The 25,045-nt window shown below is 40.1% G+C and overlaps 1 long non-coding RNA gene across 1 annotated transcript in view; it reads right to left on the bottom strand.

Annotated features, from left to right (window-relative positions):
• Positions 1 to 25,045, bottom strand: part of LOC141370808 (uncharacterized) — a 113,708-nt gene that overhangs the window by 2,651 nt on the left and 86,012 nt on the right. The window contains exons 4-6 of the long non-coding RNA XR_012375195.1: positions 12,213 to 12,310; positions 10,287 to 10,399; positions 2,417 to 2,589 (exon numbers count right to left, since the gene is read on the bottom strand). This is a non-coding gene — a long non-coding RNA (uncharacterized lncRNA). The remainder of the gene's footprint in view (positions 1 to 2,416; positions 2,590 to 10,286; positions 10,400 to 12,212; positions 12,311 to 25,045) is intronic.

Genomic DNA, 25,045 nt, shown 5'->3' with positions numbered 1-25,045 from the left:
CTTCATTCTTCCCCTCCTGCTATCTTCTTCTTTTTTTTTTCTAACATATATTGTATTATTTGTTTCAGAGGGACAGATCTGTGATTCAACAGTCTTGCACAATTCACAGCGCTCACCATAGCACATACCCTCCCCAATGTCTATCACCCAGCCACCCCATCCCTACCACCCCCCCACTCCAGCAACCCTCAGTTTGTTTCCTGAGATTAAGAATTCCTCATATCAATGAGGTCATATGATACATGTCTTTCTCTGATTGACTTATTTCGCTCAGCATAACACCCTCCAGTTCCATCCACGTCATTGGAAATGGCAAGCTTTCATTCCTTTTGATGGCTGCATAATATTCCATTATTAGAGAGGATTTTTAAGGCAATGAAAATACTCTGAATGATACAATCATGGTGGACCCACACCATTATACATTTGTCCAACCCACAGAATGCTCACCAAGAGTGCACCCTCATGTACACTGCAGACTTTGGGTGATATGATGTGTCAGTGTAGGTTCAATTGTAACAAATGTTCACACTCCCATGGGGATGTTGATAGTGAAGGAGGATATGCATGTGTTGCGAGAGGGGGTATATGTGAAATCTTTGTATCTTCCCCTCAATCCTTCTGTGAACCTGAACCTGCTCCAAAAAATAAAGTCTTAGGGTGCCTAGGTGGCTCAGTCTTTAAGCATCTGCCTTCGGCTCAGGTCATGATCCCAGGGTCCTGGGATCGAGCCCCTCATCGGGCTCCCTGCTCTGTGGGAAGCCTGCTTCTCCCTCTCCCACTCTCCCTGCTTCTGTTCCCTCTCTCGCTGTCTCTCTCTCTGTCAAATAAATAAATAAAATCTTTTTTAAAAAATAAAATAAAAATAAAAAATAAAGTCTTAAATATATCTATAATATTACTCACATGCATTCATAGGAAAAGTGCAGGTGGAAATGCTCCAGGGTGTTACTGTGGTAATCTCTGTGCCATGGGATTGTATGCTTTCATTCTATATTTTTGCTCGCATGCTATTTTCTAATCTTGTACAATGCGCAAATACTGTTTCTATGACAATGAAAGTTTGTATGAATAATTTGCATTTTGTTTGTGAAAACAGTGCTGAAAAATCATTTCTGCCCCCCAAATATGCCATTTTTACCAAGTGTTAATTCAATTAAAAAGTATTATGTGCAGTATATAATAGAAGATTGAATAAAGCCTAACAACAGGTGACCTGTGTTAATCACTGTGGTTCATGCCTGTTTTTAATCCTTGCAGCCTACAGATAAGGAGCCTGAGGCTCCTTATCACATTCACCACATTCGCCAAACTGGCAAAAGTCAGAGTCCCCACTTTTCCTTACTCCTATGTAATCACTCATGGAGTTAATTCTACACTTGCATTGTCTCCTTCATTCTCAAAGAACTTTTTTGAGATTGCAGAGATTCAGACGGTGAAGCCGGGGATCCAAAGAAGTAACTTGCCCAAGATCACACAGCCAGCCAGGGGCACAGCCCAAAACGAAAGCGGGTGTGTCTGCGACCGACCAGCAAATGCCACACTGAATCCCTGGTGCTACCAGCAGCGTTTTCACGGGAAGCCCTAGCAGAGACTATAACCCCGTGATTCTACTGCACAATTTATAAAACACCCAGATAAGAGACGTGATATTTAGGTAGGGTTTTTTGAAGGAAATGAGCCCCTCCACTTCTTTTAAATCTAGAATGAAACCCTGATCATCAGAACATTGCACGTGTGGAACATATTAATGTGGCCTCAGTGCTTATTGAAGGATGGGCTCAGTAAACGTTCCATGAAGCCCACAAACGTGTTTGCAGTGGAGAAATCCCTTGACTCTCACTGTCTTACTGATAAGGTGAAGCTCCCAATGAGAGCTAGCCTTTAAAATTAGGTACGGGGGAGGGGCGGGGTGCCTGGGTGGCTCAGTCGGTTGGGTGGTTGGGCGTCTGACTCTTGATTTCGGCTCAGGTCATGATCTCATGAGTTGTGGGACGGAGCCCCTTAATGGGCTCCTCCCTGGCAGGGAGTCTGCATGAGTCTCTCCCTCTGCCCCTCCCCCGCCCCCCCCACACACACTTGCTCGCTCTCTCTCTCAAAATAAATAAATAAATCTAATAAGTAAATACATAAAATTAGGTGCTGGGTGAAACTACATTCCTTGAGAAATTCCCTTAGCATTTATTTTATTTTTTATTTTAAAAACACTTCAATAGGGCATACTTGTGCCAGCCAATGTTCTAACTGCTTTACTAATACTGGCACATTTGAGTCAATCCTCATCAAATGCGTATATAAAGAAGCCACTTCTATCATCCACATTTAACTTAGGAGGAAACTGAGCCACAGAGTCATGACTTCATTTGCTCAAGGTCATACAGGTCATAAGTATCTTTTTTCTCCCCCCTTCACTTACACTATTCTCTTTGCCAACGAGTATGCTTTCTTTCTTACTGGGTCGCTAGCAGGTTCAGAGGCAGAATTTTTACCTGTCTTCAGCAGCTCTGGAAGATTCTTTCACCTGTAAATATGCATTTTGTTTTCCTTTGTTGTTCTGATATCAGAGTATATTTTGCATTCTCTTTGTTCCTGGATAGACAGATATAGGAATAGAAATAAGGGTGGAGCCAATGACTGAGATCTAGATAAAACTGCAATTATGTCTGCAATCCCTAGATGCTAGAACAAGTACTCTGTAGCACTAAATCAAGGGGAAAGAATGATTTCTGTAATTGATTAAAGGTCAGTAGAAGATCAAATTAAATCAGATTGTGAAACAAATATATGAATGAAGTTAATTTAAACAAGAGGCTGAATGTGTTTAGACAAATGGGAGGAGAATGGTAGTGTTTTTTTAATCTGCTGAGCAAATTCGATGGGATTAGAAGACAAGACAGGAGTATGTACAGGAACTTGTCATGGCACTGCTCAGAGCTTCTCTCCTTAAAGTGATTTTTCTCCTATGGAGTCCAGAAAAGCAATATATTTAATAAGGCCCCCAAAAGCATTCAGGAGTCCAGGTATATAAACCACCTGCTAGAACACAGGAATACTAAGAAATACCTGTTCTTGGGGCGCCTGGGTGGCTCAGTCATTAAGCGTCTGCCTTTGGCTCGGGTCATGAACCCAGGGTCCTGGGATCGAGCCCCGCATCGGGCTCCCTGCTCAGCGGGAGGCCTGCTTCTCCCTCTCCCACTCCCCCTGCTTGTGTTCCCTCTCGCGCTGTCTCTCTCCGTCAAATAAATAAATAAAATCTTAAAAAAAAAAAAGAAATACCTGTTCTTGCCTTTTGTTGCAGATAAGAACCTTCAGCGGTGACAGATTTTCATTTGTAATCATTCACAGCCAATTCCAATTTAGCACTGAGGAGCGAGTTTAGCTTTGCAGCTGAACCAAAGCTGCTCCACACAACAGACTGTTTTTCAACTTTGTTTCTATAATATTCCTTTGTCAGGAAATGATGAGAACTGCTCATGGGCAATGGATGGCTTCTGTGAAAATACACACCTGTGTATTTGGAGGCTATTTCTTTATAAAGATGCTTATTCATGGATCATTCTGGAAATCATGCGAAAGGGACTGCGAACACTATGACATCAACACAGGAGCTGAGAAGCCAGGTGAACTTACCCTGGCCGCAAGAGTCCCCTTCACAGGGCACCGGTGTGTGGCAAGGTGGTGGGACTCCACATCTAGGGCACCGGGATGTTTTTCATTTGCTTGGGCTACGATAATAAATACCACGGACTGGGTAGCTTAAACAGCAGATATTTTTTTTCTCACAATCCTGGGAGCCGGACATCCAAGTTCTAGGTATTGGCAGGGCTGGTTTCTTCTGAGGCACTTCTCCTTGGCTTGAAGCTGGCCACCTCTCCCTGTGTCTTCACAGGGCCTTCCCTCCACTCATGCCTGTTTCCTAATCTCCTCTTTTTCTAAGGACACCAGTCATATTGGATGAGGACCTACCCTAATGACCTCGTTTTAACTTAATCACCTCTTTAAAGACCCCATCTCCAAATACAGTCACATTCTGAGGTACTGGGGGCTGGGAGTCTAGCACGTGCGTCTGGGGGGACATAATTCAGCTCATAGCATTATATCCAGGCACTCACACATCCTCACATCTCCCTACCATCTTCTGAGAAGATTGGGTATTTTGGGACCGAGACATCAATCGCAGCAGTTCCGTTGCTCAGAAGCCACATCAATGACTTTAAAAGCCGATGATTTTCTGCCTAAAGTCATTTGAACAGACTTAAGGAGAGAAGGATTCCAACTACAAAATAAATTAGGATCCCGGGTTTTTAAACTCTTATGTGACATAAATGTGAATTGAGAATATACCCCAGACTAGAATTGGAATAATAGGAACGGAAGTGACATTTTAATTTCTGAGACCCCGTGTAGGCATTTAGCGAGAGCCAAAGGAGAAAAGGAGTTGAGAAGCGAAAAAAGGAGCCACGGCTCCCCAAGAAAATTTTAAAATACAGTGAGAATACACTCTAACACAAACCTTCCATGACAACACCCTCATCAGATCAGAGAATCGAGAGGAAATTGGGAAGGGCAGATTATACATACATTGATGCAGCCTTCCTAATAGTCAAAGAAGATGCTGTGGGGGGAGTTGACATGGTCTATGAATGAGTCAGAAGGCGGCTCATTAGCCTCCCGGTACTCGCTGTGTGCTCTGAATATTGCAGGCTTTCTCACTGTTTGCACAGTTTGATCCACAGTAGCTCAACCTCCTGAAATATGAGCCATTGTTTCATTTCACTAAAGCCAGGCCTTTCTGGGGATCCCACAGCACGTTAGAGCTGAAGAAAACAGTACACTCACCAAACCCAGAGTCCTCCAGGTGGCCCCTGCAGAGTTGGTAGATTGCGCAGAACAGTGTTGGTCGTCCAAAAGCTTGGGGTACACACACTTTGCATTGTCTGTTATTTGTTGCTGGTATTTGTTGAGACTTGTGTTGCTAAAATGTAGTTACAGTTTGGATATCCCAAAAAAGTTTGCAGCTTTTTATAACTTGCTTGACCCCAGAAGCACTCACACTGTGAGACATGCAGATGGAGTCCAACTGCCTCATTTTTCAGATGAAGAAATAGACACAAGACTGATGCCCCCTTTCCAGGGGCAGTGCTAAGACCAGAACATAAATACCCTAATTCCCAGAGTCCTTTCTTGATGCCATTGAACTTCTTGCTAATGAGTACTGGTGTCTGGACTCAGAGAGAGGGACTGTGAAGATATCTATTCAGAAAATCTGAATCTTCAAGTTGGAATATAACTTTTGATGTAACTGATAAATTTAATCCTCATAAATTATGCACCAACTACTGTATAAAAATTTGGATTTAGTTTATAACTGGGATATTCAAATAAAGAAAAGTTATAAATTGAGCAAGTTTAAATTTTCACATTGAAAAAATCACTTCCATAAATTAACACCATCTAGTTACTTTATACTAGTACAGAAGTTCAGGAGGGTGAAGGTACACACGGACAAAGGAAACCCATAGAAAACACAAAATTCTCAGCCATAATATCTATTTCCTTGTTTCCTGGCCACTTAGGAAAAGTACAATTTTAACTTCATTTTTTTCTTCCCCTAAGAACAGGAGTGCCAGGTCAAATACAGGATGCCCAGTTAAATTTGAATATTAGATAAACAATACATCAATTTTTAAAATAAGAAGCTCTCAAATACTGCATAAGATATACTGTATTTTTGTTTTGTTTTGTTTTTTTAAATCTGGCAATTCTGCCAACAAAGGATGCTCACACTTAGTGAAAAGGCCTTAAGGTCAGTAATAGATGAAAAGTTTATTACGAAGCCAAGGAAAGGGTGGTCATTATTCAAGAAGGGAAGCTAAGCTGCGAATTGTGCAAGACTGTTGAATCACAGATCTGTCCCTCTGAAACAAATAATACAATATATGTTAAAAAAAAAAAAAAGAAGAAGAAGAAGATAGCAGGAGGGGAAGAATGAAGGGGAGTAAGTCGGAGGGGGAGACGAACCATGAGAGACGATGGACTCTGAGAAACAAACTGAGGGTTCTAGAGGGGAGGGGGGTGGGGGGATGGGTTAGCCTGGTGATGGGTATTAAAGAGGGCACGTTCTGCGTGGAGCACTGGGTGTTATATGCAAACAATGAATCATGGAACACTACATCAAAAACTAATGATGTAATGTATGGTGATTAACATAACAATAAAATTATTTAAAAAAACGGAAGCTAAATTCTAAAACATAAACCCAGGACACCTGGGTGGCTCAGTCAGTTAAGCGTCTGCCTTCGGCTCAGGTCATGATCCCAGGGTCCTGGGATCGAGTCCCACATTGGGCTCCCTGCTCAGCAGGGAGCCTGCTTCTCCCTCTCCCACTCCCCCTGCTTGTGTTCCCTCTCTCTGTGTCAAATAAATAAAATCTTTAAAAACAAATGTAAACTCAAGTAGAGGAGATGAGAAACTAAGGGATAATTTTATAGATTAAATTCCATTTCCTACATTCTCAACCAGAGCCTCAGTGAAAACTACCATATGTAAGCCTGTGTTTTAAAAGGTAAGTTTGGGGGTGCCTGGGTGGCTCAGTGGCTTGACTGATACAAATCTGCATATTTAGCATTCATGATAACAGCAAAAATAAAGTTAAATCTGAATATCCTGATATGATCAGTAGGGAAATTTATTTTATTAAAATGAAAATGATATTAAGAAATATACTCATAGAAAATGCACATTAGCAACATCTCTCTACTTATTCATACACATTTAGACATGTTCGGTGTGATTATTCTCTTTGTGGAAAGAAGACATATTGAAATGGTAGAAATAGACATGGCTCAGTCTACATCATGGAGATGCAGACATGAGAAACAGGAAGAGCGTATATGGTCTGGCAATCTTGAGATCCAAAAAAGAGGGAGGAGACGGGGTGAAGTTTAGAAAGTGTTTGTGTAGGGGACAATGGATGGAATCATATAGGGAATACCCTGGCTCCAGGAGGAAGAGCATGTGTTCAGCCAGAGAACCTGAGTATGTCTCAGAGTTGGTACCAGGCTATTTCTCCTACAGGTTAAGTTGTAACCGCTATAAATAAGTCAGGGCACGTTAAAGCAGGTTGTCTCGCTCAGTTCCTGCTGGCCAGCACTGTTTCATGGTTGGGGGTGGGGGGTAGGGGAGATATGAGTAGGAGTGGAGCTCACTCTCCAGGAAGTTTTCCCACATCACCTTGTGTTGCTAGACAGACAGCAAGCAGCACAAGCTGTTCTCCCTGCCCCTTACCCACCATCACTGAGGGTCAGGCCCACCTCGAAAGGGGCGAAATAAATCGGATGACGACAAGAGTCAAAATATATTGCCAAAATAAGTTGAAAACAAGTAGCAGTCTTCATTCCAGAAACAGGTACCTGAAGTATTTATTTGAACTGTTTTATTATAGGCCTTCTCTGCTAAGTAACTAAATATGAAACTTGTTACCATATCATTTAAGATGCACCTTTATGCTCCAAGGAAAAATACTGCCCAATCAAAAAGCAACAAATTCCAAATACCACAATAAGAATTAACTGTATGCCTAAATCCAAACCAAGTTTCAGTGTACCTTGACTAGCAAGGTACATCTAGGTACATCAAGAATCAGACCTTCTTTGAGAATGTGGCACAGTAATTCCCTCTTTGCTGACTTAATCCCCTTCCTACTTCTTTTTCTGTTTTTGTTTTCTTTATTACATCAGGGACTATACAGTCATTTTCCATGAAATTTAGAACCAGCTAAATCAGGTAATAGCATTGCAAGATTTATATTTAATCTGGATTATCTTTTTTTGATGAATTTGATGTGTAACATTATGTAAGTTTAAGGTGTACAGCATATTACTTTGATACTTTTATTGACATGGAAAAATAAAAGACCCAGTGCAAGCCAATTGAGTGTAGGGATGTCCTCAACCAACTTTTTTTTTTTTGAGGGAGAGAGAGAGAGCGGGCAAGTGTGAGCAGAGGGTAGAGGCAGAGAGAAAGAGGGAGACAGAGAATCTTAAGCAGGCTCCACGCCCCATGCAGGACTCAATGTCACCACCCTGAGATCATGACCTGAGCCGAAATCAAGAGTCCAACGCTTAACCCAATGAAGCACCCAGGTGCCCCTCCAACCAAGCTTTTCAGTGCATGCCTGTCAATGTAAGTCTTCACAGAAGCAGAAGCCAAGTTAGGGTTAGGCATGAGGGATAAGCCTGTGGTGGATAAAGAGGGAGGGAGCTCTCAGACTATATTGCAGAATGACACCTGCAAGAGAAAAGAGAGAAGGAAGGGGTGGGGAGGAAAAGCCTTCATCTACAGCAGTTTTAAGAAAATTTCAACCAGGCCAATGGCACATCCGTGATTAAAAGTCACTCGCTAAAGGACTCTTGTGTTAAGCCTAGAGCATAGACTCCATGGTGCTCAGTCTAGACGGAAGACAGTCCAGGAGAAGCACGATCTCAGCATGAATGCAGCGGAGAAACCAAAGTGGTGGCAGCTGGTGCTGTCAATCAACTATGCTCTCAGCAGCAGCTTCTCTTTCTTTTTACTTTTTTCTTGAAGTATAATTGACATTAGTTTCAGGTGTACAGCATAGTGATTGACATTTGTATACATTGCAAAATGATCACCACACTAAGTCTAGTTACCATCTGTCACCATACGAAGTTACAAAATGTTTATCTCGTGATGAAAACTTGTAAGATTTTCTTTCTTAGGAACTTCCAAATTGCAACACAGTATTATCGACTCTAGTCATCATGCTGCCCATTACATCCCCATGCCTTATTTATTTTATAACTGGAAGTTTTATATACCTCTTGATGCCCTTCACCCATTTCACCCACCCTGCCCTCTGGCAAACACCAATCTATTCTCTGGTTCTGTGAGTTCACATCTTGAGATTCCACATGTAAGTGAGATCATGCAGGCTTTGTCTTTCTGTGTCTGGCTTATTTCACTTAGTGTGATGTCCCCCAGGTTCATCCATGTCATTGAAAATGTCAGGATTCCCATCTTTTTATGGCTGAATAATATTTCTCTCTCTCTTTGTGTGTGTGTGTGTCCCATTTTCTTTATCCACCGATGGACCTTTAGTTACTTTCCATATCGTGGGTATTATAAACAATGTTGCAATGACTATGAGAATGCAGATAACTCTTCGAGATACAAATTTCATTTCCTTTCCTTTGGATATATATCCAGAAGTGGAATTGCTGATCATATGATAGTTCTATATTTAGTTTTTTGAGGAACCTCTATACTGTTTTCCAGAATGGCTGTACCAATTTACATTCCCACCAACAGAGCACAAGGATTTCCTTTTCTCCAAATCTTAACCAGTGTTTGCATCTCTTGTCTTTTGATAACAGCATCCTAACAGCAATGAGGTGATACCTCATTGTGGTTTTTATTTGCATTCTCCTGATCGTTAGTGATGTTGAACACCTTTTCCTATACCTGTTGGTCGTTTGTATGTCTTCGGGAAAATGTCTATTCAGTCTTCTGCCCATTTTCTAATCAGATTCTTTGGTTTTTGCTATTGAGTTGTAGGAGTTCCTGATAGATTTTGGATATTAACCCCTTACCAGATAGATGGTTTGCAAATATTTTCTCCCGTTCTGTAAGTTGCTTTATCATTTTATTGTTTCCTTCACTGTACAGAAGCCTTTTAGTTGGATGCGGTCCCACTTGTTGATTTTTGCTTTTGTTCCTTGTACTTTTGATGTCATATCCAAAAAACCACTGCCAAGACCAATGTCAAGGGGGTTTTCCCTGTTTTAATCTAGGAGTTTGATGCTTTTATGTCTTCCATTTGAGTCTTTAATCCATTTTGAGTTAATTTTTGTTAAGTGGTGTAAAATAAGATGGAGGATGGGTGTCCAGTTTCATTCTTTGGCATATAAATATCCAATTTCCCCAACACCATTTATTGAAGAGACTATCCTTTCTCAATTCTCGGCTCCCTTGTCAAATATGAGTTGACTGTGTATGTGTGGGCTTATTTGTGGGCTCTCAATTCTGTATCATTTGTCTATACCTGAGGCATGGGCCGGCGTGACACCTGCAGAGTCCCTTGGCAGATGTTGCTGGTGGCAGGACCAAGGCCAAACAGAAATATAACCATATCCCCAGAGGGGAGGAGCTGTTTCTGGGTCTGTAGCTAGGACCACAGTCGGCAATTCAAAAACCTGAGCATGGGCCTGCTTCTCAAAACAACCCTCTTTGGTCTTGGGCAATGTTAGTGTTTTACAGTCTCCTACCTGGATCCCAAAGCTCCCACAAAGGCACTTTTGTCCATTTGGCTGCCAAATGATTGTTGCTGAGCAGGCATCCAGTGGGACCTCCTATTCTGCCATCTTGCTGATGTCACTCCCTGTGAAAATATTATTTGTTAAAAATTATTTTGTGTGTGTTTGCCTTGTTGCCTGATTTAACATCTTTCCATAGTCTACCCAAAGAAATCTCTCCAGGGTATGTTTATAAGACTTTCTATCAAAATTAAAACAGGTTAAGCCTCCAACTCTGGATTTCTGCTCAGGTCATGATCTCAGAGTTGTGAGATCAAGCCCTGCATCAGGCTCTGTACGGGGTGTGGAGCCTGCTTAAGATGCTCTCCCTCCGGGTGCCTGGGTGGCTCAGTTGGTTAAGCGACTGCCTTCGGCTCAGGTCATGATCCTGGAGTCCCGGGATCGAGTCCCACATCGGGCTCCCTGCTCAGGAGGGAGTCTGCTTCTCCCTCTGACCCTCTTCCCTTGCGCGCTCTCTATCTCTCATTCTCTCTCTCAAATAAATAAATAAAATCTTTAAAAAAACAAAAAAGATTCTCTCCCTCCCTCACCCTCTGCCCCTGCTCCCTAAAAAATTTAAAACAAGCATTCTTTATTGGTGAAACCAAGAACATATTCCTTTTCTACAACTTCTAAAACAACTTAAACTTGTATGTACCAGAAAACAGAAACCTCTGCAGACCAGCATCATCTAAAGCAAATCTTAAAAGATGAGAGTAGGGCACCATATGGGTAATGAACCGTGCAGCACTTGCTTCAAGAGGCACCCAGTTTGAAAAGAGCATTGTCAGGCTGACGGAAGCATTTGTCTCCGTAAATACTCTTCTTCATTCCTAAAGCACTCAACCATGAGAAGGTGAGCACAGACAGCAGTCTAAAAGTCTCTAATGAATACTTGTAACACACAAGCCAAAAAATTCTTGATCTATCTAACCTTTGTGAAAAATAGCAAGAGAAGAGACGGGGTTAAAAATGAGGAAGAGGCATCCACTTCCAATTATGAGGGACAGCTTGTAGCAAAAATGAACCTCTCAGCAAGAAAATCTTTAAAAGATGAATAAAATACAGAAAACATCGGGTCCAAGGTATTAAAGAGTTACCAAGTCAGCCAAGACTCAAGGAGCCAAGTTGCTGGAAAGACCAGAACAGTGAACTCAGCATTCTGGGTCCCCTTCCCTTTAAGCACCTGATGATTCATACACAGGGCAAAAGGAGTTTTAAAAATCCATAATAGGGGCATCTGGGTGGCTCAGTTGGTTAAGCGGCCAGTTCTTGATTTCAGTTCAAGTCATGATCTCAGGGTCATGAGATTGAGCCCCATGTCTGGCTCTGTGCTTAGCCCAGAGTCTGCTTGAGATTCTCTCTCTCCCTCCCCCTGCTCTCTGTCTCTCTTTCTAAATAATTAAATAAAATCTTTTTTTTAAAAAATCCAAAATAAAGAGGGAATATGCCCCAATTTATTTCATGAGTCTGACCCAAATTTCACATTAAAATCTGAAAAGGACATTGCAAGAAAAGTTAATTACAGATTAATATCTATCATGAACATAGTTGTAAAGTTGATTTCAATATTATGCATAAATACGTAAAGAAGATAATACATCATAATCTATTTGCATTTATTCCAGGAATGCAACATTGTTCCCACATTAGGAACACTAAACAGAAAAAAAAAAGAAAGAAAGAAAGAGAAGAAAGAAAAACCAAACAATTCATTCCAGAAGAAGAGGGAAAAAAAAATCTTCTCAATAGGTGCCAGAAAAGCACTTGAAAAAATTCATTATAAAAACATGAGCAAAGTAGACATAGAAGAATCTGACATTAGTTTGATATTGAGGGATTACAAAATACTTAACGGTAAAATGGTAAACATTTAATGGTAAAATATGGAAGCCTTACCTCCTAAGATCAGGAACATGACAAAGTACCATCTACTGTCACGTCTATCCAACACCGCATTTGAGATTTTTAGCTGTGCACCGGTGTAAGTAAAAGAACTACCAAAGCATAAGGAATACAAAAGTAAATATACCTGTGATTAGTCATAGACAACACAGTTATTTATGTGACATATCCAAAAATATTCCACAGAAACACTATTAAAGTGAATCGAGCAAAATTGCTCAGTAAAGTCAGGATGAAAAAGTTTCATTGTTGGGCGCCTGGGTGGCTCAGTTGGTTAAGCAACTGCCTTCAGCTCAGGTCATGATCCTGGAGTCCCGGGATCGGGTCCCGCATCGGGCTCCCTGCTCGGCGGGGAGTCTGCTTCTCCCTCTGACCCTCTCCCCTCTCATGCTCTCTCTCTCTATCTCATTCTCTCTCTCAAATAAATAAATAAAATCTTTAAAAAAAAAAAAAAGAAAAAGTTTCATTGTTATCTACCAGAAAGTAGAAAATTAGTTTTTTAAATGATCCTTATAAAAGCATAAAGAATACTTACGGATTACCCTCACAGAATATGTACAATACTTTGTCATGGAAAACTAAATACAATATTAAGAGAAAATAGAAAAGATCTAAACAGAAGACAAGTGTCCATGAATTGCAAGACACAACATTGTAGACATAACTCCTTCTAAACTGATATATGCATTCAATACAACCCAAATGCAAAGCCCAGCTATATTTTTATCGTGTGGAAATTGAAAAACTGCTGTTAAAATGTATGTGTATATTTAAAAGGTCACAACCTAAGACAATTTTGAGTTCCAATTAAACAGAATAGAGTTCAAAAGCACAGCTATTCAAATATGTCCATGTGCATTTTTACAAAGGGGATACTCAGGGGCGCTTCCGTGGTTCCTTTGGTTAAGCATCTGACTCTTGATTTCAGTTCAGGTCTTGATCTCGGGGTCATGAGTTCAAGCTCCCCCATGGAGCCTACTTAAAAGTAATAATAATAATAATAAATAAAAATAAAGGAGGACACTCCAGGGAAGTGCCAAAAAGAATGGTCCTTTCAGTAAAATTTCAACGTGGAAAAAAATCATTCTTGACCCTTCCCCATACAATACACAAAAGCATTCTAGAGGTTGTGAAGATGTAAATAGTAAAGGCAAAATAATAAACTTTTAAAATAACATAAAGGAGAAAATATTAATGAGCTCAGGGCAGCAAAGAAAAGGAGAGAAAACCGTCTCCAAAAATAAATACCACCAATTACTCTTATCTACAATGTTAAAATGTGAGTGTGTGTGTCTAGAAACTATACAAAAAGACAGACGATGCTGTAGAAAAAAGGAACATACATTTTAACCACCACCCCCCAAAAAAGATATCCAAATGGCAGGTAAACAAACAAATAGGTTAAAACCTCATCAGTCATCAAGAACATACAAATGAAAATTAAAACCACAATGAGACACCAATGTACATAGACAGGAATGGCTTAAAATAAACAATATGAAAAATACAGACATCCCTAAAGTGTCGGCGAGGCTGTGAACACTTGGAAATATCACAGGCTGCCTGGGAGTATTAATTGGCACAACCACCCTGGAAAACTCTTTGACACTATTAATAAATTAAAACTGGTTTGTGTGTATTGTAGGACTAAACAATGAGTAAATATATAGATATGTGAGTCATGTTTCTCCCGACAGAAGTGAGAAACAAACAATGAATGAGGAAAGCCAGAGAATAACCTTGAATGATAGGACTGGAATTTTGAAGCAAGAAAAATATGGTTTCAGTAGTTTCTACTAAGGGGCTACAGCCAGTGACACCCCAGGAGAACTAGATCCCAAGCCTTGCTTTCTAAATGCCATTCCCCTCTCAAAGGAAAACAGGGCTCGCTGGGGCAACCGTGGGGTAGCCACCAGAAGAGCCTGGAACATTTCCAAGCAAGCATCATGAATGGATGTTAAATTTAAACTGGGGTAAACTTTGAAGAAAAGAAGGCTATTTACATAGCCTTTGAGTATCTTCCCATAACTTTTAGCAAATTACAAAATAAAATAAACTCATAAGGGTGAAGATAGATAACAACTTAGCCAAGTAATCGAAATTCACGAAAAGAGACAAAACACCAACAGAAAGAGTCATATGGGCTCCCAGACATAATTGCTTCAGAAGGACACATCACTGCACATATCCAAAATGCATAACCATGATTGACTAATGAGGAAACATCAAAGAAACCCTAACTGAGGGACATTCTGTAAAATATCTGGCCTGTGTTTTTTTTTTCACAAAAGACCAAAGAAGGCTAAGGAACTCTTCTTTTTTTATATATAAATTTTATTTATTTGAGAGAGAGAGAGCATGCCACCCATGTGAGTGGGGAGAGTGGTAGAGGGGGCGCAGAGAGAGGCAGAGGGGGAGGGAGAGGGAAAGGGAGAGAATCTCAAGCAGACTCTGCGCTGAGTGCAGAGCCCAACTCAGCGCTTGATCCCACAACCCACAACCCACAACCCAGAGATCATGACCTGAGCAGAAACCAAGAGTCGGACACTTAATTGACTGAGCCACCCAGGTGCCCCAGAACTCGTTCTGATTCAAGGAGACTAGAGACATGAGAACGAGATTCAGCGTGGGTCCGGAACTGGATCCTTTACTGTAAAAAGACAGTTAAGGAGGATGTTATTGAAGCAATTGATGTACTTGGAATATGACCTATAGAATAAACAACAGTATTATTTGATGTTAAATTCCCTGAATTTGATAACTGTACTGTTGTTATGCAAATAAATATCCTTGTTCATATTATATAACATAGAGTTATGTAATATTATTAATAATAATAATATTAATACAGAAGTACTAAGGGGTAAAGGGCCTGGTGCATGCAACGTACCTCCAAATGGTTCAAAAAATATAATGTATATAATGTATTGATATACAGACAGATAAGTGGTAGGAAGGTAGATGATTGGTTCAGAGATAGATAACAGAGAGAAAAAATAGATAAGAAATATCTTTCATTTCAGGGCACCTGGGTGGCTCAGATGGTTGGGCATCTGCCTTCGGCTCAGGTTGTGATCCCAGGGTCCTGGGATTGAGCCCCACATCTGGCTCCCTGCTCACTGGGAGGCCTGCTTCTCCTTCTCCCTCTACTGTTCCCCCTGCTTGTGCTCTCTCTCGCTCTGTCAAATAAATAAACAAAATCTTAAAAAAAAAAAAGAAATATCTTTCAACTGCTCTTTTCTCTGACAGTTTACTTCTTCCTTTATTTAATTTTAATTTTCTTGTTTGTGTTTCTTTCTTCAATTCCTTTTATTAAATTTTCACTCAAATCTATTCTCCCTTGGCACCATTTTAAATTTATTAGCCATTTCTGAAGTATCTTTATTCTGACATATCTTATTTCAACTTCTATCCTGAACTCAGCCAACTCTGGTGATATTTTTTCCTGGTTTTTCTCCATTTTTGTTCTTAGTTTTTGAATATTTGATTTTAGGGGGTTTTCCCTTTAAATTTTCCACATGTTATTTTGGGGTGTTATGTACAGTTTATTCTGTTTTGCTGGTAATTCTTCTCCACTGAAATGTGTTGATTCCCAATATCTGTGATCTTCTCTCATTGGTTTTGAATGAAGCTGGTCTCATTTTCCCTTTGGAGAGGCATTTCATGTGAAAAGTTCCTATAGGAGTCCCTCCACTGTCAGTGGAATGAGTTACACTTTCTTTAATGATTGATATGTTTTTAGAGGTCATGATAGGCTTTTGAGCTTGGCTAAATCCCCCCACCCCGTAGCCATACATCCCACTTAACTTGCAGTACACCATGAGGAAGTCAAGATACTATTCTTAACCATAGTAATTTTTTAAATATGTATTAAAGAAACTGACAGGAAAAGAATGCAAAATAAAATAAAGACCTTAAAATACTAGAAAATACAAAATAGAAGGCAAGCTATTTCATATAGCACCTATACCACGTGTCATTCCTTTATTTTCATTGGATCATAGTCTCAAGTGAATTGCTGAGGCTAAGCACACAGTGCATTCATTTTTCTAAGTAATTACATGTCTTCATATTGTCTCTATTCTATAAGACATTTGCTTATTTGATTAAAGAATTGAAGGTTGAAAATCATTTCTTCAGAATCGTAACAACACCGCTCAGTCATTCTGTACCATCTTATTTCTGTGGTTGAGATTTGTGATACCATTGTAATTCCCTCCCCGCCTTGAAGTGATCATTTTTTTCCCTCCCTAGAAATTTTTGTGTGGGTTTCTATTTTATCCACCAAATGCTTAAGAGTGAAGGTTTTTTTTCTCTTCATATTGTTGGGAACTTGCCGCACATATACAATCTGAAGACCTAGGTCTTTTTGCAAGTCTTAGGGAGGACATTGCACACTTGCTTTGGTAACTTCTCTTCCTCTCTTCCCCACTTCCTAGAACAACCATCACTTGTGCATTGGAATTCCTACAATAAACCAATGTGATCACATTCTAAGAGAAAAGAAGCGGACGTTATTCTCACAAAATATTTAGAAATGGCCTATAGTAGACTCAAAAGAGCAAAAATAATTATAAAATTAGTAGAGGTTAAATGTTATGTGAGAGGACTTCAGAGAGTGACCGGGCTTAACATGCCAAACTTCAAAAATATAGTAAAACTGAAGATCCAGCTGAAAGAAAGGTGGTATTGAGAATAGTCACCTCTTGGAGCACCTGGGTGGCTCAGTTGGCTAAATGTCTGACTCCGGCTCAGATTATGATCCCGGGTCCTGGGATCGGGTCCTGGGATTGAGCCCTGTGTCAGGCTTCCTGCTCAGCAGGGGGTCTGCTTCTCCCTCAGCCCCTCCCCCTGCTCCTGTGTGTTCTCTCTCTCTATCCCTCTCTAATAAATAAATAAAATCTTTAAAAAAAGAGAGAGAGAGAGAGAGAATAGTCACCTCTCTGATCAAGTGAAATTTGTTTCCAGTTTTTATGAGGCAAAAGATGTTTTAAAAAACCCCAACTCTCTGAGGTACCCAAATGCAAAGATACAATAGAGGCCATTTTTAATCTCCAATCCTCCCTGTTTTCAACGTATGTTTAACAATAATCGGAGGTTTGTAACATTAATCAATTAACGTGATTCACAACCTATGATAATTCACATTTCCACTGTGTAGTCACTTGGACGAATCAAAATGTCCTTTATTAGTTGGGCTCCCATATACATAATTTTTCCTTCCCATGGGATGTTGGCAGTGTGAACAATTATCACAAGTATAAAAGAATATTTATTCTCTTACCAGAAATCAAAGGCTGCTTAAATTTCAAGAGGCTTTAATTTACATGAAGAAGTCAATCTTATAAACAGTCTTCATGTGAAAATATCTCAATTAGTAAAAAGCCAAGCACAGAGTCTGGAACCTGGCACAGTACCTGACAAAGGGTGCCCAGTCAACGTAAAGAATTAATGTGTTAAGAAAGAAACTTCACTTCCCTGCTCAAAACTCTCTAATGGCTTCTCATCTCATTGCAAATAAAACCAAAGTCTTTACAATGGCCCACAACCTTCTACATGATCTGGCCCTCTCCCTCTGTCTCATTTCTCAGTATGACCTCTTCATTTGTGTAATCCGCAGTACTCATACAGACCTCCCTGTTGTTTCTAGAATATTCCAGGTGCACTGAGGATGTTGCCTTTGTTCTTCCCCATACCCTGATTTTTCTTCACCCAGACACCTGCACAGTTTTTTCCTCTTCTTTTAAGTCTCAGTGAAAACTTCCTTCACTGACCTCTCTGAATTTTCAACCTTCTCTGCACACATCCTTCCCTGCTTTATTTTTCTCTTTTGCCCTTATCATCATTTAATGCATTATAATTTTCTTTTTTCAACCTGTTTATTATTAGTATCCCATCGACAGATCACGCTTGGGTACTGATAGAAACTGATGAATATGAACTCCAAGAAAGCAATAATTTTAGCCTGTGTTCTTCCCAGGACAGTGCTCAACACATAACTGCTAAATGAGTGAAAGAATTAATAAGCAAAAGAATAAATGAATGAAGGACAACTCATAAGCTGAGACTGGAGAGTTAGAGAGAGGCCAGATGATCCAGGGCTCATAAGTCAGGTTATGGGATTTTGATCTCGTCCCAAACACAATGGCAGGGCATCAAAGGTTTTGAGTGGGCCATGATATGCTCTAATTTACATTATAAGTTTGTCATTTATAACAGGAGTGATAACTGGAGGAAGCAGAGAGGAGGCAGTAATCCAAGGTTATTGTGGTGGCTCCAGTCAGGACGGTGGTTGTGAAGCTAGAACAAGATGGGATATTGTCACACTGGTGTGGTGCTAAGGGTGCCATCAGGAGAGATTGCTTGAGGGATGAGAAAGTTGTCACAGATGTTCCCTGAAAGATAGAAGGGGTATAGACTAAAGAAGTCTCATTGCATTTAATGACATGGAAGTCCCTGCTAACCGCAGCAGGGAGGGAGAAGCAGTAAGGCTACTCACAGAAGACAGGGTCTCGGGAAACCAGCCTGACAATCCACGGGAAATCAGTAGTGTGGATAACTTGGCTTTGAGAAGAGACGGCAACGGTTTTTAAGTCAAAGATATATTGATCTCACGTGGAAGGTGGGGGGGAACAGCAGGCATACCGAACCCTAGTCCCTTCCTATGCCATCTTACAAACAACCCTCAGTCCAATTCCACTCTTCTCGGCAAAATGCCCTTGAGAAAGGGGAAGTAGGTTAACCTTCCCTAAGTTACTCATTCTACTGTTTAACCCCAGCTTTACAAACTAATGCCCTTAAATCCTAGGTAAATCCTCCACAGCGCAGGCTATTTTAGGACCATAATCTCTTCTCAGTGCATGATCAAACCAACTATCTCTTGAAATACAGTCAACTTTTGTTCTCCCTTTTCAGTACACTGAATATAAAAGTTGAAATAAGAGTCTGAAAGGGTAATTGTATGTGGTTATATTTCTTTGTCACTAATTTCAAAAGTCCACATAAACCATAATTCACTATGTCTTTGCAAATGTTATCTTGTATTATAATCTTTTTTTTTCTTTTTTACAAAGGGAGAGAGAGGGGTGGGGGGAGGGCAGAGGGAGAAGGAGAGAGAGAATCTTAAGCAGGCTCCACACCCAGCACAGAGCCCAACCGGAGGGCTCAATGTCACACCCCTGAAATCATGACCTGAGCCAAAATCAAGAGTCAGACGTTTAACCCACTGAGCCACCCAGGTGCCCCATTGCTTACAATCTCTTAATTGTTGTGTTGTTCAAATATTCTGAATCTGCCTACTTACCTCATTTGAAAGTTAGTCCAGTTACACTTTCTGATAACCTCCAATCATCTCCTTGAGTTTTGATGCTACTTAAGTTATAGTTTTTCAGAAAGTGAAAGAAGAAAGTCTACAATAAGCTATGATAGAAGTGCTCTGGCCTCACTGACAAGTATACTCTTGTATTTTACTTTCCTCACCCATATTTTAAACTGTATTTCCAAACTTTGCCATGTTAGGAAGCTCCATACAAATGAATTCGCTTCCCAATTAGAAGGCTCAGTCATGTAAAAGGAAGTATATTTTCAATACCTACAATACTTAAACTGTTAGAATCAAATAAGAATAATACGTGTCCTCTATCCTATTCAATCCTGTGCCTGCCAGAGAATAGGTACTTTGTAAATATGTGCTGAATGCATAAGTGAGTGAATGAGAACATTTCACATTTTGGCAGAATGCGTGATGGTCTAAATATTCTGATATTGGGGGTGCCTGAGTGGGTCAGTCAGTTAAGTGTCTGCCTTCTGCTCGGATCACGATCCCGGGGTCCTGGGATCCAGCACCACGTTGGGCTCCCTGCTCAGCGGGGAGCTTGCTGCTCTCTCTCCCCACCCCCCACTCTTGCTCTCTCTATCTCTCGCTCTCTCTCTCAAATAAAATCTTAAAAAGTAAATAAATAATAAACATTCTGATATTGAAGGGGAAAGGAAATTACTACGTGCATTTAGAGGTGTGTAATGCGTTCATGTCAGTGCTATCCTATAGAAATTTCTAAGATGATAGCAGTGTTCTACATTGTGTTGTTCAGTATGGTTTCCATCAGCCACGTGCAGCTACTGAGCATTTGAAATGTGGTTTGTACATCTAAGGAGCTGAACTTCTTTTTTTTAATTTTAACTAACTTAAACTTAAATAGCCACATACAGCTACAATAGAAGACAGGGCAGGGACGCCCGGGTGGCTCAGTCGGTTAAATGTCTGACCCTTGGTTTTGGCTCAGGTCATGATATCGAGGTCATGAGATCAGCCTTTTGTGGGGCTGAGCACAGAGTCTGCTTATCCCTCTGCTCCCCCCTGCCAAATAAATAAATAAAATATTTTTGAGTACAATATTTTTATTTATTTGAGAGAGAGAGAGAGATAGCACAAAGCAAGGGGAGTGGCAGGCAGAGAAGAAGCAGACTCCCGGCTGAGCAGGGAGCCCAATGTGGGACTCGATCCCAGGACCTTGGGATCATGACCTGAGCCAAAGGCAGACTCTTAACGACTGAGCCACCCAGGTGTCCCAATAAATAAAATCTTAAAAAACAAAAAATAAGATGATGATGATGATGATGAAGAAGAAGAAGAAGACAGTGAAGCTTTAAATGAATCTATACATGTTTGGTCCAGAAAAAGTATTCCTGTCCTTTTAAAAACTAAAAGAATTTCCTGATATGCCCCACACCATGTTAAAAAGAAACTAATTTAAATGCCAGTTTTAGATGTTTATACCAGTTTTAAACATCAGTGTCAAAGAGTCAGGTTAGCTGGAGAAACACAGCCTGTGATGGTATCCACTCCACACTCCTCCGCCTCAGTGGTTCTAATCCGCTTCAGGATTTACGGTATTCACAAAATGTTTCCGCCATCCCTGGGGCTGAATTTTTTCAGGCTCAGTTGTAGCCATCTCTGAGTGTGCCTGGTACAGAGTAGGCATGTTAGTATCCAGCGAATGCATACACAGCAATGTGTATGTGCTGCTTTTTTCACTGAGGTACAAGTTGGTCTATGCAGCACAAGAGTCGAATATTACTCATGCATAGAGAGAAACATAATTAGGGTTACCACATACGCGGGTTTAACCCAGGTGACAGAAATTTAAACTTGCAGTCCTAATGTCCCCGTCTGGATTGTTAGCCTCTTTGATTCTCAAATGTATCACTATTCAGAGTCCACCAAATCCCTACTCTTCATCAACAATCCTGAGCTGTATTTGTTTGGATTGCTACATTTTGGAATAATCAATGCATTATGATGATGGTGATGATGATGATGATGACGATGATGATGAAATTCTCCTTCTTGTTCTGATTATTGCAAATGTATGTTACAGGTATTTGATTAACTACAGTATATTCTTATCAAGTAAAAAAAATAATAATATTGAAATATAAAAGCCACTTGGTTTCCATAAAAAATTAAAGATCTTGGCTTAAGTCATAATTAAAAAGGAATTATATACAAAATTAAGACAGAATGATGAAATTAAACCCTCGCTGCTGCCCCCCATGTATTACAAGGAACACTCAAGCGAGTTGAGAGCCCACTTCAAAACCAGGAAGCGTGTGCTCACACTCGAGGATGCCCCCACTTCTGGCCACGCCCACATTACCGCGCATCAGAACAGAATTATAATTCCTGTGTTAAACATTGTTTAAGCTAATTTGAAATGTAATTGCATAATCACATCAATATAGTCATAGAAATGTGGTTTTTACAGACAAGGTATAATCATTTTCTAATTACCAATTAAGAACTCTCCACAGCTTATTAGAAAATAAAAGCCTAGAATAGCTTGGTAAATTACAGTAGGCAAATTAACCCAGTTGCCCTCTGGAGCTCCTCAGGTGACAGAATTACAAATAATTCACTGTGAAACCCTAGCTCTAATTTGTATCCTGAAACGAAAATTCATGCCCCCATGCTCTACACCTTTTCCTCTTCACTACCAGTTTGTGTAATTCAAGTTCCAGGGGAGAATGATATTGATTCCAGAGACTCTGAGCAGTTGCTTTGTTGTAAGTGCCAGTGAAAGACCAGTCTTTGCAAATACAAATGACTCGAACATGGTCCATTCGTACAGTAAGGTTTAAAGTAGCTTCAGAGTTCCTGAGCGACCAGTCTAAGTAGGTGCCTATATTAATATAGTACGTGGGCATAGGATGAGCAGTCAGAAACACCTGCGTTCCAGCCCAGCTCTCATTCTGACCACTGAACCCCAGGGTCCTTATGTACAAAATCAGAATTTGCCCCACAACTACCAGGTTAGAAGGACAAACGAATGAAATAAAGTAGGCGGAAGTGCTCTCTGAGTCTCACTATGCACATGACGTTAAATATTTTCAGGTATTCTTGGAGTCAAACTATCTTATAGTGAAAGAAGTCCTTTCTCTAGGAATCAGAATGCCCAGCAGACTGATAACCACCCATAGAGAGCATGGTGGGCTGTGTCCTTAGGCCTGAAAATCTCGGTAAGAGAACGTTCTCTGCCTTCAGAGTTTCCAACCCAGGCCTCTTAACCTGCTACCTCTAAGAGTTTCCAAATCTGCCCTAAAAAATATTGCTGGAAAGACCAGCTCTGTGTTTTCTCCCAAATTGGATCTTTATTCCCTATGCACCTCAAGATTGCAGGACATTTCACTCTACCTCTGAAAATATTTTAACCAAGATCCCTAGCTTCCATTACATATCAAAACCAGCTCAAAATTTCCACACACACAAAAAAAAAAAAGGAAAAGAAAAAGAAAAAGAAAAATCCCTGCTGTTGTATTGTGATATTGGCCCTGCGTGGCCAGGAAAAGCTTTGCTGGTTACTCTTTTCCCCAAGATAGCATTTCTGTCTGTGCAAGCTCTCAGGTCACACTGAGAATCAGGAAATACTTCTCTCACAAATTTAAGGGGAAAAAAAGGCAGAGATCACTACCTCACCTCTGGTATGTTCTCTCCTCCCATAAATTGTGGTTCATCTAACCTCCTGTGCCTCCACAGCTCTCTGATATCTTCAAAATATTTCTTATTAGGATTTGCAGGGGGAGGGGGGCATAGGCATATTTGCCTGCGGTGTCGCATTACATCACTCCTGGGAGTGGAAGTCACGTCAACCTCTTTGAATTCTGGTCTAATATATTTTGCCCATATTCTTTAAGTAAGTTTAAAATGAAACCTTGTTTTTACTTAAACTCGGGAGTCCAATTTTCTAATAAATGGCCTTTTTGACCTTGAATCCTAACTGGTGTTCTTGCAGAAAATTTTATTATTTCAATATATTCTCTACTCCAGAGAAATTGGTACTACAAGTGTTTGGCTTTGTTCTTATCCCACAGAGAATGGCCACTCATGGGATCACCTAAAAAGTTCCTTTTGACATTGCCTTAGAGAAGATATTAATCATAGAATTCTCTTAAGATCATATGATATCTATTCCATAGAAATGAAAATAAAATTGAACATGTTATTTATGCATTATTAAATATTGTGTGGTAATTCCCTCCACATATCTAATAAAGAAATATAAGTACAGAGAGGTAAAGTAAATTGCCAAAGAGTACAGCATTACCTGATGGAAACATTAAAAAATAAAATTAGCCCAGATTTCAAGGATTGTCCTTCTTAGAGTTCTGGCTCCTACCTCTATTTGACTTAATAAATGCCCCCCCCTCCGCCATATTCACGGTTCAATCCTTCTACTGTGGATAAGTGATGTGTTATGGTCCAGCCCCTTCAAACAGTTAATTCCAAAGCCCCAAGTATGATCAGCAAAAGGAAGTGGTAAGAGAAAAATGCAGGCTTTAACTCTGTAACAAGTCAGTCTGTTCCTCGGTAAGATCCTGAAACAGCAAGAACACTATTCAAGATGCTAAAGTATTTGCCAACAATTGAGAACAATTAAAAATTTACTAATTCATAAAGAGTGACTTATAAAAAGAATCCCTCCTCTTTCATGTCAGGAGTATATTTGAAGAATCCACAAATGAATCACTGTCAGATGCCCCATGGGCAGGTACCCAAAAGGAACCTCCAACAGTTGCCGACACACAGGTAACTAAGGGCACCACTTGAACAGCCTCGAGTGCTGTGCTCAGTACAGTTATTTATTTAATGAGATAAAATATATTTTGGGCCATGATAAAAAAAATAATACTCTTCACTTTGTATTATCTAGGAAATTGCTTGTGGAAATTGCACAGAAGGAAACCAGATAACAAAGGTTTTAATCCCAGCTTTGTCAATAGCTAACTGTGTGACTGTTAGCATGTCTGGATTTTTTTTTTTAAAGTCTGTATTTACTTATCGGTAAAGGAGGAATAATGTACACATTCCTTATTTACCATATGACATGCAAATGAGTGCAAATCTGAAGCAATTTTTGAACCACATATCGCTACACACAAAGAACATGTTAACATAAGAGAAGTTAGTTATTTTTGTAGAACTGTAGATCTGTCCAAAACAAAGCCACTTTTTAAAAAAGTTTTTTCAAATAACATATAATGTACTATTTGTTTCAGAGGTACAGGTCTGTGATTCATCAGTCTTATATAATACCCAGTGCTCATTACAATACATACCTTCCCCAATGCCATCGCCCAGTTACCCCATCCCCCCATCTCCCTTCCCTTCAGAAACCCTCAGTTTGTTTCCTGAGATTAAGAGTCTCTTATGGTTTGTCTCCCTCTCAGGTTTTGTCTTGTTTCATTTTTTTCCTTTCTTCCCCTATGATCCTCTGCCTTGTTTCTTAAATTCCACATATCAGTGAGATTTCATATGATAATTGTCTTTCTCT

This window comes from Callorhinus ursinus, unplaced genomic scaffold (assembly GCF_003265705.2).
Source record: "Callorhinus ursinus isolate GAN/ISIS: 27379988/994484 unplaced genomic scaffold, GSC_fseal_2.0 scaffold46, whole genome shotgun sequence".
In the NCBI taxonomy this organism is placed as follows: domain Eukaryota; kingdom Metazoa; phylum Chordata; class Mammalia; order Carnivora; family Otariidae; genus Callorhinus; species Callorhinus ursinus.
This window is presented reverse-complemented; position numbering and strand designations above follow the sequence as displayed.